This window comes from Crocuta crocuta, unplaced genomic scaffold, assembly GCF_008692635.1.
Source record: "Crocuta crocuta isolate KB4526 unplaced genomic scaffold, BGI_CrCroc_1.0 scaffold247, whole genome shotgun sequence".
Taxonomy (NCBI): domain Eukaryota; kingdom Metazoa; phylum Chordata; class Mammalia; order Carnivora; family Hyaenidae; genus Crocuta; species Crocuta crocuta.
The window spans coordinates 3,099,127-3,113,884 of record NW_027531910.1 but is presented as its reverse complement, the minus strand read 5'-3'; the positions used below and the strand labels follow the sequence as shown (position 1 = coordinate 3,113,884).

At 33.1% G+C, this 14,758-nt stretch overlaps 1 long non-coding RNA gene across 1 annotated transcript in view; it reads right to left on the bottom strand.

Moving 5' to 3' along the window:
• Positions 1-3,222: 3,222 nt before the first annotated feature.
• The window catches only part of LOC144240372 (uncharacterized), an 86,735-nt gene continuing 75,199 nt past the window's right edge, over positions 3,223-14,758 (bottom strand). Inside the window, exon 3 of the long non-coding RNA XR_013337696.1 lies at positions 3,223-3,302. This is a non-coding gene — a long non-coding RNA (uncharacterized LOC144240372). The remainder of the gene's footprint in view (positions 3,303-14,758) is intronic.

Here is a 14,758-nt window from a genome sequence, read left to right as displayed (position 1 = left end):
GTTTTGGATTTTTTTGGGCCAGGGGTGGGGGCGTAGTGGTGATTACAGGGATTGACTTAAGATTTGAAAATAATTCTGATGGATTCTCATGCATAGTAACAGTAAAATAAATTCTTTTTGAGTTTTGATTTTACAATTTGATTTTTAATTCCTTTAAGGGAATTTATAAACTATAATAAATCTTATAAGGAAAAAACTATTTACTATTTTAAAATAATAATTCTTACACTTTTTAAGATATTTCTTGACATTTACATTTTTACATATTTAATAACCAGGCTTGTTAATTTTTTACATGAAAAGACAAGCTTAAGAGCAGGAAGTGAGAGGTAATGTAGGAAATTTTTAAAAATGAATACTGCCCAGTATATCATAAGAACAATGAGTAATATAAAGACTTCTATTGTTATGTCACACTCTTCATTGTAGAATACATTGATATCATTATAAGGCAGCTGTTTTCAGGGATAATTTAGAAGATTAGCTATAATCCAAACTAATTTTTGATGAAATATATTTAGCCAGAACTGAGTCAGCAAATTTGAACAGATTTTACATTTTTCCCCCGAGGTTACATTTTATCACAGGACTTCTCAGAGCCTTTCCTATGATAAAACTCACTGTGATTATTCAAATGGATGCCTGTACTTAGCATGCATTTCCTAAATTTTAAAATTAAGAAAGTTTCATTGACAGAGAATCTCTGTGGGATATTCTGTCCACAGCAAGGCCCAATCTTGTTTCTTGTTATACCTCCCTCAAAAAACCCACATTATTTCCCTTTGGTCTATAAAATAGATTTAAATTCTAGTAGAGTTTATAATTGCTTCTTGAAATAGGCCCCCATTTATTTTAATTCTTCATTTACAGATACCCTCTTCTATTCTCCTTCCCCTTTCCACTAGAAGAAAATGGAATATCTTTATTTTCAAATAATTCAGGTACTCATGCTTCCTGTTTACTGAATAACTAACTTTTGTTTTCTTTTTGTGAAGAACTTGTTGTACACAGTGAGCGTAGAATACAATTTCCCTCAAGGTACATGGTCTGAGACTATCATCTAAGGCTGTTTGGTTGAAGTTTATAACTTCAACAGATATGCCTGTATAATATTCTTTACTGCAATAAATTTCACAGCAAACCTGTAGTTTTTTTATGTGTGTGTGTATAACTGATATGTTCTACTGATTTATTTATGATACACTGAAATCTAATTTGAAAAACCCTATTGCTTTTTTTGCTTGATAAAGTCCTCAGAATAGGTCCTGAAATAAAATTAACAGTATCATAATGCTAAATTACCATGAAAATAAAATCACATAAATGTATTTAATTTTAAAGTTTATAAACATATGTGTTAACTGTGACTGGAGAAATTCTGTGTCTGCAATTAAGCCTAAAATAGGTAACTAAAACTTTCTATGGGGCCAACGAAACTTCATTAATTAAATCTCTACTAATTTTTGATCATGTGTTCAGAGAGCACTCATTTTCTATTTGTGAATAAGGGATTTGTTATATGAATGATGAATTAGTTGTATCTAGTCACTCAGCAGTAAGTCTCATAAAGTCCTTGAAAATAATTTGCAGCTTCGTTTAAGTGATATAATTTAAGCTAAGCAGAGTTCCTAGATAATTTATATTTGGCTTTATGAAATAAAAATAACTTTATTTTCTTTAAGTTTAGTTTATCAACCATAAATAATATATAGTCTGTCTGGTTATAATATAAAAGGACACATTTAAAAATCTGAAACATAGAAATATCAACATGATAAATATTAACCATAAACAAACCACTCAGAATAGTAGTATTTTACAATTGTTTCTAAGTTTGTATACACATTCATACAGATAATCTTTCATTCTATATAATGATTACATTATGTAAATGAATTGCTTAAATATGTATGAGTAATAGAAATACATTAACATTGAGATTGTAAGCAGCGTTTCTCAATCTTACATGGTATGTGCTTTTCTTTTCTTTTTTTTGTAAATTTGTACAAATCTTTATTTATTTTTGATAGAGAGAGAGAGAGAGAAAGACAGAGTGAGAGCACCTAAGCAAGCAGGGGAGGGATGGAGTGGAAGGGGGACAGAAAGCCTAATACGGTGTTCAAACTCACAAACCATAAGACTGTGACCTGAGCCAGAAGGACACTTTATCAACTGAGCTACCCAGGCACTCCTGTATGTGGTTTTCTTTTTCACTTTTGATATGATCTAAGAAAACATTCATTACGCCTTCATCTATTTTTATTTATTTAGCTGGTCAAAATTTTTAAATATTAACTATTATAAATAATATTTATATGGATATGCTCATTTATGAATTTTAAATGGTGGCACTATACCTTTAAGATGAATTTCTAAAACTAAATTTATTGGGTCAAGCTGCCAGATAAAATTATTCTTTTTTGACCGATAAACATTCACCATTTAACACTTCCTACTGCAAAGTGTAGAAATACATACTGCCCCTACTGTTACATTGGTATTATAATATTTTTAAATATTTTGAAAACTTAATTACTTAAAAAGTACCTTATTTTTGCTTAATTGTATTGATTTATTTGGTGGATAAAATATGAAAGTACGTTTTTGCTTTTTTATTTTATTTTTTAATTTTTTTAAATTTATTTATTTATTTATTTATTTNGACTAAGCCACCCAGGCGCCCCAGTTTTTGCTTTTTTAAATTGCCAGTTTGGGCTCATTTCTTTTGAAAATTGATATATTTATTTTTTTTATTTCAAAGATATTTGTATTTTTAACCCAGAAAATATCCTTTTTGTGTTTCAAATATTTCCAGTATGCTTTTTGCATTTTATTTATAAAACTATCATAATACAGAAATTTACATTTTTTAACCTGAGTAGCAACAGTTTCATTTTCATTTCTCCTATCTCAAGGGCACTTTCCTGAGTTAACTCCATTTTGCATTCCTATTTTTATTTCTTCAGGCATTCCCAGATAGAAGTCCAAATAATTCACTCATAATAAAAAATCTCATCAATTGAATCCTTGATAAATGAGGAGGTTACTAATTCATATCTTCCCCTGCTTCTATCTCTACATCCAATTAGTTTTGTAAGCCCATCTTTAATTCTTCTATTGCTTTTTATTAGATCTTTAAGTCATTTCCTTAAACCTGTGGGCAATAAATACTTCTTGCTTCCACTTTAACGTGTAAATGAACTTACCAAGGACTCTGTCATTGCATGTCGTTCTCTTTCTCTACTTTCTTGTGTATTTTGCACACGTCGTTAAATGTTTCTTGCTTTATCTATAGGTTGGTTCTAAAAATGAAACAAACATTGATGCAATCATGACTAGGTAAATAAAATTCACTAGAAAATCATGCAGTTTTTTATAATTATACCTCGCTTTCTACACTTTCAGTGTTGCACCTCCAGTGCCACTCAAAGTATTCTTCTTTGTTAAAGCCTAGTAGGTGTCTAAAATCATACTATTTTTCTTCTCTTTCATATTTGTATCGGGCTTTTTCTGAATTGTAGTTTTCTCTTGGAGTTGCTAATTGCTTTTCTTTCATTTTGTTGGGAAAAAATGAATCCATGGTTTTTATTCGGTAACTCTCATAATACTCATGTTTGAAATGTAATTCTATTTTTATTTTTCCTATGCCATTTTATTCTATTTTTCTTCCTGAACACTAAAGTCTTCTTGCTTTGTCTTGGACTGGTTTCTTTACAATTGATCTGTGGCTTTCAATTTCAGTTGTTTGTTTTTCCTGAAGTTTCTGATTACTCTTTTTTTCTTCATGGTGTTTTGTGCTGTTTTCATATCTTATTTCTTCTAAAGTCTCCATCATAGTGCTTATTCTGTGGAGCATCTTTCTCTCAAGCTTTACCTTTTGGCCTACTGTAGAGCTAAAGAGTTAGATCAACTTGATCTTGGATCTCTTTACTGCTTCGTCTGTTGTACTCATGCATTTTTTTTTCTAAGTCTATCCTCCGTGGGTATCTTCCTACATAAGACACCTGGGAAGTGAGTTTTCTCATGAATGAGATGCTTTGTTCTGCCTTCACATTTGACTGTGAAAATAAATCAAGAAATTTATGTCTAAAGGTATGTTTTTTCTGCACTCATTGCTTTAATATTTGATTTACTTAGATAAACTATTATTTTCCTCTATGATAATTTCCATTGCTTTCATATTAATAAAAATATTTTTAATATAATTTATTGTCAAGTTAACTAACATACAGTGTATACAGTGTGCTCTTGGTTTCAGAATAGATTCCCATGATTCATCATTAAGTAAATAATTCTTAATTTTCCAAAGAGATCAAAAGTCACTCAATTTCCTATTACTTTATTTTCAGAATTAATTTGTTTTTCCAAAATGTGGTATATACTGTATGATTTTAAAAAAAGGATCAAAGTTCACACATTTCTCTATACCATTTGGTGAATAATCCATCCTTTTCCATATGTCCTTTGGCATAACTATCATATACATAAACATCAGCTATCTATATTTAAATATCGACAATCTTAATTCTACTTGACCTGTCTGTTGATTCTTATACCGGTATTAATTACATAAATTATTGAAAATTTGTACTATGACTTAATATCTTGAAGACAAGTCTTCTTTTCTTACCCATTTTATTACTACACATTTTTTTCTGATTACATACATTTTATATATCTTTCTATATATAAAGATTGTCATTATAAATTATAAGCAGTTATAACAATTGTTAAAAATTCTGTATATAAGAAGTGGAAAATGGAGATCAATGTAATGCTTTAATATGCAAATGTTAATATTTCATGTGTAGTTTCCATTTTTTGTGTATATAGAGGCACCAGAGAAACTATACACATTCATTACTCTGTGTATCATGACTGCATAGAATTCCCTTGCAATTATGTCCAACATCTGTGTCCAATTCTATTAAAAAACAGTGCTATGTATATCCTTACACACATATCTATGCACTTACCAGATTATTTAATTAATACAGAATTCCGTATGTATTATTTCAATGTATGCTTATTTCATAATAGTGATAAACAGGTAGTTTCAAATGACAGTTTATGAATTTATGTCAAATACTCTACAAACAGTCTATTACAAGGCCTGATTTTCTCCATCACCATTATTATTATCATTATGTCATTGTTATTATGGTTGGAAAAAGGAAAAGTTTCTTCTGATTGGCAAAAATGATATCTCATCTTTATTACAATTTGTACCTATTTGATCTCTAATAACGGTTATGAATGATATATTTATTTTAAAATTACATGTTCACACTATTTTTCTTTTTCTATTAGACAGTAACTTTTTCTTAATGATGTGTAGAAGCAGCTTATAGCTGACTGTCAAATCTTGAACATTTTCTCTCAGTTTGTCATTTGTCTGTTAAACTTGTTGTCATGTTTTTACCGCAAGTAGTGTTTATATTTTTAAAATTAATTTTGTGGGGCCTTTTTTCTGGTTTTAGATCAGTATGAGAAAGGGTTTGACATGCATAAGATTTGTTTTATTTCCATTTTCATTTTCTTCTAGAACTTTTAATAATTCCATTTTCATATTTTATTTAGAAATGAATATGGAAGTTTTTCAGGTATAAGGAATAACGTAAGAATTTAACATTTTTCACAAATGACTAGTCATTTATCCTAATGCCATATTTCCCCAACAGATTTGAAATATTATTTTAAAATTTGGTTCTGTTTCTGGATTCAATTCTGTTTTAGCAAGCTTTATTTCTATTTTTGTTCTAGTTTTCAAATTATACCAGGTTCTTAAAAATATTTCAATATTGTTACCAATTATGTTCCCATTAATAATTTATTTTTTAACTTGGAAACTTAAAACTTAAGTCCTCTCTCTCAGAAGGCCTGGATAATTTGCTTGTTTGTTTGTTTTTCTTCCATTTGCATAGAAAGATTCTTAGCCTTGCCTGAGTCTTCTGGACCTTGTACTTTTTCAGAGTTTGAGGACTTCACACTCCTATAAGACAAGCCACATGTTCTAGCCCAACTTCCCTAAAGCCTAAGTAGGGATTTCTAGAGAAAGTAATAATAACTTTTCCCATTGATTCTATTTGTTAATATTTACAGAGTGCAGAGCTATTTCAGGGCCATCAAATTGGAGGGATACCTGAGCCAAATTAGAATTCAGGCTTCCTGCTCAGGAGTAGTGGTCGCCAAGACCATACCAATATCCATAATCTATTAGTATGTTCCAAGGGACTATACCGAAGTACACACAAAACCTCACTTTTCCTTAGTTTTCTGCATCATGATATGCTATTTTATTAAATGCTTCAGTTAGGAATATTTGCTGAGTTTTAGAAAATGCTTACATGTATGTAAGCAATTACATTATAGATTTGCTAATGTTGAACCAACCATCCCTGCTTTTGTAGGATAAATTATAATCAGTTCATCATCTATTATCCTTTTAGTGCACTGCTCTACTTCATGGTAGGTGATATAAAAATATGTTTAATTATGATACTTAAAATATAATTGCTTCATAGTATCTAACTGAAATCTATCAGCTGTTTACATGTCTAATCCTAAGTGAGAATTAACATTTACAAATATCTATTGAGTGTGTACTATCTGGTTAGTAGTGCTCAAAACACTTAGGTTTCAGCTGTGTCTTCATGGAGTTTACCCTCCAGTGGCCAGAGATAAACAATAAGTGTGTTAAAAAAAAGAAAAAGAGGGGGAAAAAGGTAAAATAAATTCACATTGTGATTCAACACATAGAATAAAATTGGTTGAATTGGATAGCGAGTGCCTGGGGCAGCGCAATCTTCAGGGGAGTATTCAGGGAAGGACCGGGAAAAGTTGTCACGGATACCTTGGTAATGGGAGGGTTTCACATCTTAAGGAAGAATGGTTCAAGGAGAAGGCAAGACACAAGAAGTCCCAGGAAAATTTCAGTTTTTTATGAACTTTTTTTATATTTGGTAATGCTGGTATTATAAAATTATTGGAAGAAATTTTAGGGATATGTTCTGGGAAATTTCAGTGAAATGAAGATTATTTACTTGCTGAAGGTATTGTAACATTAGCCAGAAAAATCATAAGAGCCTGCTGCATCTGGTTCAGAGCTTCTTTGATGCCTCTTTATTTGTGCTTCTGGTTACTGGCTAGCTCCTTAGTTTTCTACCGTTTTAATACTTATTTAAAACAAGTAGTTGTTTTCAAATTTATTTCCATTGTGTGTGGAATATTTATCTCATAATTTCTAAGTAACTTCTATGACTACTGTTCTTTTTAATTTCTCTTCTCAAGTAATTTTCTATATTTCCCCTGAAACTGTTTCTAAGGTTTGTTTGTTGTTGTTGTTTGTTGTTGTTGTTATTGTTTCTAGTTGTCATCTTTTTACAAAGTATCAGTCAGACCTTGAGTCATCAGCTACTCTCTCTCTCATTTCTTAACTCCTTAAGTTATGTCTTTGGGTATTATCTTCTTGTCCTTTCTTCAGCATCTTAGATCAAAAATTTTAACTAGTAAATTGTTCTCTCCATCAAAAACACTCTTTGGCAACATCCCATACGTTTGAATACATAACACTGTAGTAATCAAATCTCCTCTTTGACCCAATATTACATAATAAGATAAAATATTTTTTTAAGTTTTCATGCTCTTATTTTTGCATAACACATTGGAGCCACCAATTAACTTATCTTCTACTCATTTCTAGTCAGACTGGCCTTGTTGTTTGTAGAAATTTCTTCTGTGTATTAATAATAAGTAGATTTTTCTTTAGCTAAATTTTTCAAAGTTTAAATAAATCTGTGCACATTTATTTATTTAGTTAGTTAGTTAGTTAATTTTAGAGAGTGAGAGAGCATGGGAGAGGGGCAGAAGGAGAGAGAGAACCCCAAGCAGAGCCCATGCTCAGTGCAGAGCCCAATGTGGGGCTCCATCTCATGATCCTGAGATCATGACCTGAGCCAAAATAAAACATTGGGTGCTCATCTGACTGAGCCACTTAGGAGTGCCTGTGTACTTTTATTTAGATCTATAATTATACCCCATGGGAATTTAAGAGTAAGTCCCTTGTGAGATCATACCCTGATATTACTTTAATTAATCCATTGATTCCTTCCCTTAACAGATATTTATTGAGGCCCTACTTTGCACTAGTTGTTGGCCCAAGAAATGAGGATAAAAATATAGGTAAGAGAAAGAAGATTCTGGCTTTATGTGTCATTATAATCTTATAATGTAAAAGTGGTGGGGAAAAGTACATATTTATAGAAAGATATAAAACCACGTACAATACTGTTTCACAAAGATGACCACTTACCATGTTGGCATACTTATTTTCTGTTTTTCTTAATGAGGTTTAACATGAAAGATTTGGAGAAGAGATTTCGTTTCTTTTTTAAAAATAACAAGCCAAACTCTGAAGACCATCACATTAGATTTTAAGGGTCTTAGGTGGGTCGAGTAAGAAACCTAAACCACGTGAACCAATGTCCCCAGCCTTTTTGAAAACTAAAAATAAGTCAGGCTTTCTTTGTTGCCTGCTTTCCACTAGCTGTTGCTTAACAGCTGAACATTTCAGAAGCTTCTCTTTGCATTGCTGTCTTGATTTTCTTTTTTTCAATTTCAGCAGAGTGGCTCATAAATAAACATGTTCACGGCTCAGGTTGGGAGTGACAGTTTATTCCTACTATTTTGATGGATTGTACAAGATATCTACAGTTCTCTTCTCTAACTAAACATCCATGCATGGACTGTAAAATTAATCATAACATGGCAGGATGCCTAAGAATTTGGAACTGTTTCTCTCTTGGTGACTCTCAGTGTCAAAGTGAAACTTTCATTTCAGTAATGATAATTAACAAAACCTACAAAACTTATTTTGGTGATTTCCCCTCCAAATGTTGTGGATATTGCCCTTTCTCTCATGTACAATACCGCATGTGTTCAATTGTCTATAGATGCTCTTTGATTAGAAAGTAAATCTTTTCCTTTGGTCGTTGCATCCTTACTGATGCTTTTAATAGAAACTTGTTGTGATATTTTTCACATATTTGCTGATGACCTTGATGTCTGTGTACATAGGCAGTGTTGCATCATTAAAGATTGGCATCCAACTGTGGTAATGCCCTCCTGTGAACCCCAGCTGCTGTGCACCTTGAGAACAAGCTTCACCCTAATTGTAGGGGAAATGGGAGGTAAAGGGAAGGCTGTGTATATATCACTTACCCCCGATACAAGGGAATGTCACACTTGTTCAAATGTTTACTCTCCTTTTTATTCTTCTTCCAGCTGAGTTCTTTCAACTCACTGGGAAGAGGCTGGTGCTTGAGATCTGAAGGTCATGAATTCTATTGCACTGGCAGGTTTCATGGATGTGGTTAGCAGATGACTATGATGCCTCTATTCTTTGTATATAGGGTCACAGATCATTAAACATCACTTCCATTAACATCTGCTTCTGTCTTTCAACAATAATGTATGTGAGCCAGTGGAATGTCTTAACAGGAGAAAGGTAACGAGTTTATTGGCCCTGCTTTACAGGCGTCTTTGCACACACGGACGCAGAAAATGTTAACGGCTATACATTATATAATCATCACAAGAAATATTTTCCCTTGTATGCTATGTAAAAACTAACATGACTGAACAAATCATTCAAAACAGTAGAACCCCTTTTCCTGAGAATCTACTCATGCAGCCTTTATGATGTCCCTCTTCCCTTTCACTTCTCTCATGTCCTATTGCATACCCTTTGTTCACAGTGCTTGACTACTGCATCGGTTTTTATCTTATCTCTACATCTCTAATGGTTTCATGTGTCTGTGTCATACTGGTGTGTTAATAGCACTTCTTTGTTCTCATCAACCTCCTGCTCAAAATCCATCAATGGCGCCTTATTGACACAAAGTATTCAAATTCTTTAGCCCCATATTCAAAGTTTTTTATAACATGAACGAAGCCTGCCTTTTAATGATCAGTTCTTCCTGCTATGCTACTATACTCTTCTTTAGCCAAGTAAGTCACACCATGAGGGAGTGTTACATGATCAATGCCTAGGAGATAGAGCTGAATGGGTCTGTAAATTTAACACTAGTCTTACGTCTCATGATGCATTTCTAAAGATTAATAAATTTTGAGTCTCTCCTTCCCTGAGGGCAGCCACCAGTTTTGCTGGATAATGAATTAATGAAGGTGCAGTGCCTGCGTGGAGTTTGAGGCATAGCAGATACTCTATAAAGGAAGCTAGTGGTGATACTAATAGTGGTGGCAGATTCTTCCAGCTAGTACTTTCCAACCATTTTTGTTGCTCAAGTCCAATCTTTCAATTAAGCGACAACAATTTTCCTTCTTGTCTTATGAGGTTTTTTTTATGATTATTATCCAGCTACTAGATTTTTGCCCTCCTTCATTCTAACAATCTAATTATCTGCATCATTAATTTGTGTTTTAAATTCTCTTGTTTTATTTTCCATATCAAGATTGGAAGCTGCTAGAAGGGAAATCCCTTATGTTATATCTGTTGTCAGTTCTTTGCTACAATGGCAATCTCACAATTTTGCAGAGCACTTAATGCAGATTTGTTGGTTAATTTATCTGATGTATTACAGAGTCAATGCCATACATCTCGGGAATATGGCTTTGTGGCTATATTAAATGGAACTTCATATTTTTGTGTGAACTTTCACTAATAGCCTGAGTTCAACTCTGAGAGAAATAAATGCAATTTACTAGTTGGTGACAGCAATTTCAAAATAGCCAAGATTTCACTTCTGTCAATTTCAGTCTACTTTGTTACATCACCCAGATCCTTGCTGAACTGAATAACACTACCAACTTATTTTCATCTGATCTACTTTGTGCCAGGAACATGCTAATCCTTACATATCCCTGAACATGTTATAGTATTATTCCAATTTTATAGATAACACTAGGACTCAGAAACAATAAGGAAAGTGCTCAAATATGAGGAGCTACTTTGATAATAGATAGTAGATTAAAGCTACTTTGATAGCCTTAATACTCAGCAAATATTCATTCATATCCCTGATCCTTTCTTGGGAAGCAATACATTCTATACCTCATTTTGATGTGGCCACATAACTTCGGCAATGCATATTGCCAAATAATTGAATATTACATCAACCGAGAGTCTAAAAGTGTTGTGGAGTTTAGCTTGACTTTTGCCTTTCTGTTATTTACTATGATAAGAATATGCCCTGGATGGCCACTGATCCATGGAACATGTACATAAACCTGACCTGTAGTGCAAAATCAAGCCCACTGCTTGAAGCAAAGCTGTCCACCCAAGCATTGTCTATAGAGCCAAACTGCTTTGACCTATAGACCCATTAGCTAGAAATTCAAATGCTTGTCATTATAGAGTTTGGGGTGGTTTGTTAGGTAGCATGTCAATAACTAGATGACATATCCACTAATAATTGGAAGAGCTAAGATTTGAACTTAGATCTTTCTAAATCCAGGTACTTTCCACTATACCACACTCCATTAGCCAACATGCACACGAAGGACTGCATTTGGAACATTATCCAAAATCTCAGCTTATATGACTTCATATTGATCAAAATAACATTCTGCTTTCCTTACACTGCTACAAGAATACTTCTATGAAAAGCACTCTGATTGTCAAAATGAATGTCATTAAAAATCCTTTCTTAATGTCTGTGAATCCATTTTTGGCATTCTATTTGTACAGTGAGGATATCCAAACCACAAAACTGTTTCAAATGTCTGCTCTCACATATGAGAGAGACAAACAAATCCTGCTTGAGGTGAATTCATTACCACAAGATAGTTGTAAATCAAACATAAAGTTTAGGAACTGATTATATATTCACCAATGGTAAACACTAATTTTTCAGAGGTAGAGGATAAGCTACTTACTTTAGAAAGTCACATCAAATTGGAGAGTGGATGATTAACAAAATGTTAATTGCCAAATGTGGTAGGTAATTGAAAGTGTGATAATTGACATATAATTTTGGCTATTAGCACATCGTTCACTGCTTACAATATTTGTATGTCCTTCTGATGAGAATACTGAGTGCCTAGAATAGATTACTAACACAAATGCACTGGCTTGAATCCATGGTATTGGATTAACTAGTGCTAACTAATAGTTTCTAGCTGGCATCTCACTTTGCCAATATCTCAGCATGTTCACTATTATTTTAAAATTTTATTTTCAAGTCCCAAAATTCTTCATTAGCAGCAACCTTGTCGAAAAATGTTGGTTTTTCATTTGACATCTGAAATGTCACCCACTGAAATTCCTGTTAGCTACCAGTTCTCTTTCCTTAAGTGCTAGCTTGATAGTGATTGTGAAGATGGCTGTAAAGATGGCTGCCAACTATTCATCACATTCACCTACATGCGTATCCTACCCTCCACCAGTGAGTGGAACCCATATCCCTCTCCTTGAATCCTAGTCGACTTTCTGACTTGCTTTGAAAAACTGACTGTGGCAGAAGTGACACTATACCAGTTGAAGATCAGGACCCTAAGAAAGTTAGTTGCTTTAGTTTTTGCTCTCTTGGCATCCAGCTTCCCTGTAAGGAAGCATGGTCAAGACTTCTGAGTGATGAAAGACTATGAGTGCAGGAAAAGTCCCAGCCAGCCCCACAGCTCTTCTACTTTATCTGAGGTGTCAGACATGTGAGCAAACCCATCTCTGATCCTTAAGCCCTAGTCAAACTACTCCAGACAAGGCCCCAGAGAGCAGAGAGGCTCCCAAGTTGCAGAAAGATGAAAAATAAAAAATGGTAATTGTTGTCTTAAGTCACTAAGTTTTGGGTGGTTTGTTCTGCAACACTTATTAATAACTGAAACAGTGACATAAGATAAACACAAGACAGAGACTTTCAAAATATATTTTAACCTTTTTCATGTATGATCTCAGTTCTAATAAAAGAATTTCAGCAATATCTCTTTTTCCATTTTAATTAAACTTCTTAAAAAGTTGTGATTTATCACGTTCTTTTCTCATTTTTATTCAATTTGCACAATTGGATAGCTTAACTATATTTCAATCATCATTTTTTGTAAATGCATGCATATATTTCACAGAAAAAATGAGAGTCCATATATGAAATATATATGACAAAACATTTAGCTTAATGATTTTTAGTTTGGTCTTGTAATAATATACATATTGCAAATGAGTCATTTCATAGAGTTTTCAGTAGAGGGTAATAATTACCCAAACTTTAGAAAATATTTACTTCCATAGAATACTTCAACTCTTTGAATATGTTTTTTACATCCAGATCTGCCATAATATGGAATAATTAACTACTCTTTCATAATAACTATGATTAAAAGTGAATTATAATTAAGTACAATTAATTACCAAGTAGCAACAGAAAGAATAATGGTTTAAACTTTGCTTTAAACTTATGATAATTTCTTTCCTTCAAAGTGTGGGCATATACAGAATTGAGAAAATATTTTTTCAAACTCTGTACAGATAATTATGACAATGGAAATATTAGTATATTCATTTTAAATTCATATACTCCTGACCACTGTGTCTGACAAGTGAATTGAAACTGCCCAAAATAAACAGACTGTGCGTGTATATATTCTTGTATATACCAATTCAACTGAGAATCATTTTACCTACATTTTCAGGATTAAATAAATCCCTATTAAGTAGAAAAGTACAATGACAAAAAGGCAGTAGATCAATATTAAGGCTAATTTATTCACTGTTTGGATTTCATTTTGGATCAAAAGCCAGGATCACTCATATAAAGATAATAGAGGTGAACTGGAAACAAATGATGGCCTAATTCTCCTGATTTGATATGTCTGTTGAGTAGAAATTATGGTGTTGGAATTCTTGACTCAGAATGGCCGGATGAACACTGACTATTTGGAACTACAAGAGGCATAAGCAGACTAAAGGGAGTAATCAACTTCAAGTTCAGAATCTGAAATGTTTAACTTTGACTCTAACAGACACAATCTCAAAAATTAAATGGCTGAGAATGTCTCAAGATTTCGAGTAATCCACCTTTTTTAAAATCATGAGAGAAGGAAAGGGCTTGGGAAATGTACCTTCATATTGCAAGATGAGAAGACAAGAGGTAGAATCAAAATAGGTTTATCATCATTATTTTAGGCATTAAAATTTTCAGAAGAGTTATAAGAGTGCAGGGCTGCTTTTAAGCAATCTGCTCTTTGGTCACAATTTATATAGAGTAGTTTGAGAATTTACGTAAACAGCTGGCTGTAGAATTCTTTTTTTTTTATTTTTTTAATGTTTTATTTATTTCTGAGAGAGAGAGAGAGAGAGCAGGGGAGGGTCAGAGAGAGAAGGAGACGCAGAATCTGAAGCAGGCCCCAGGCTCTGAGCTGTCAGTAGAGAGCCCAATACTGGGCTCAAACCCACAAACCGTGAGATCATGACCTGAGCTGAAGTCAGATGCTTAACCGACTGAACCACCCAGGCACCCCTAGCATTCTTACATTAAGAGGAGAACTGTCTTTGGGAAAAATACTTTTTGAAGAAGTCACTTGGACATAGTAGGTGAGACTCTGTAGAAGCCATAGTGGTAAAAGCAATTGTAATGCTTCCAGACCCTGGATGTAAGTAGAAATGTTCGTTCAGGTGTATCAGAGAGTCAAGAGAATAGGGAGAAAACAAATGGCTGGCTGGCCAGCATGGTAGGAGTATAAAAGATGAACGAAGGAAATGGTTATGAAGCTTTAGGAGCAGTAGTATTTCCAATGTGAAATATATATA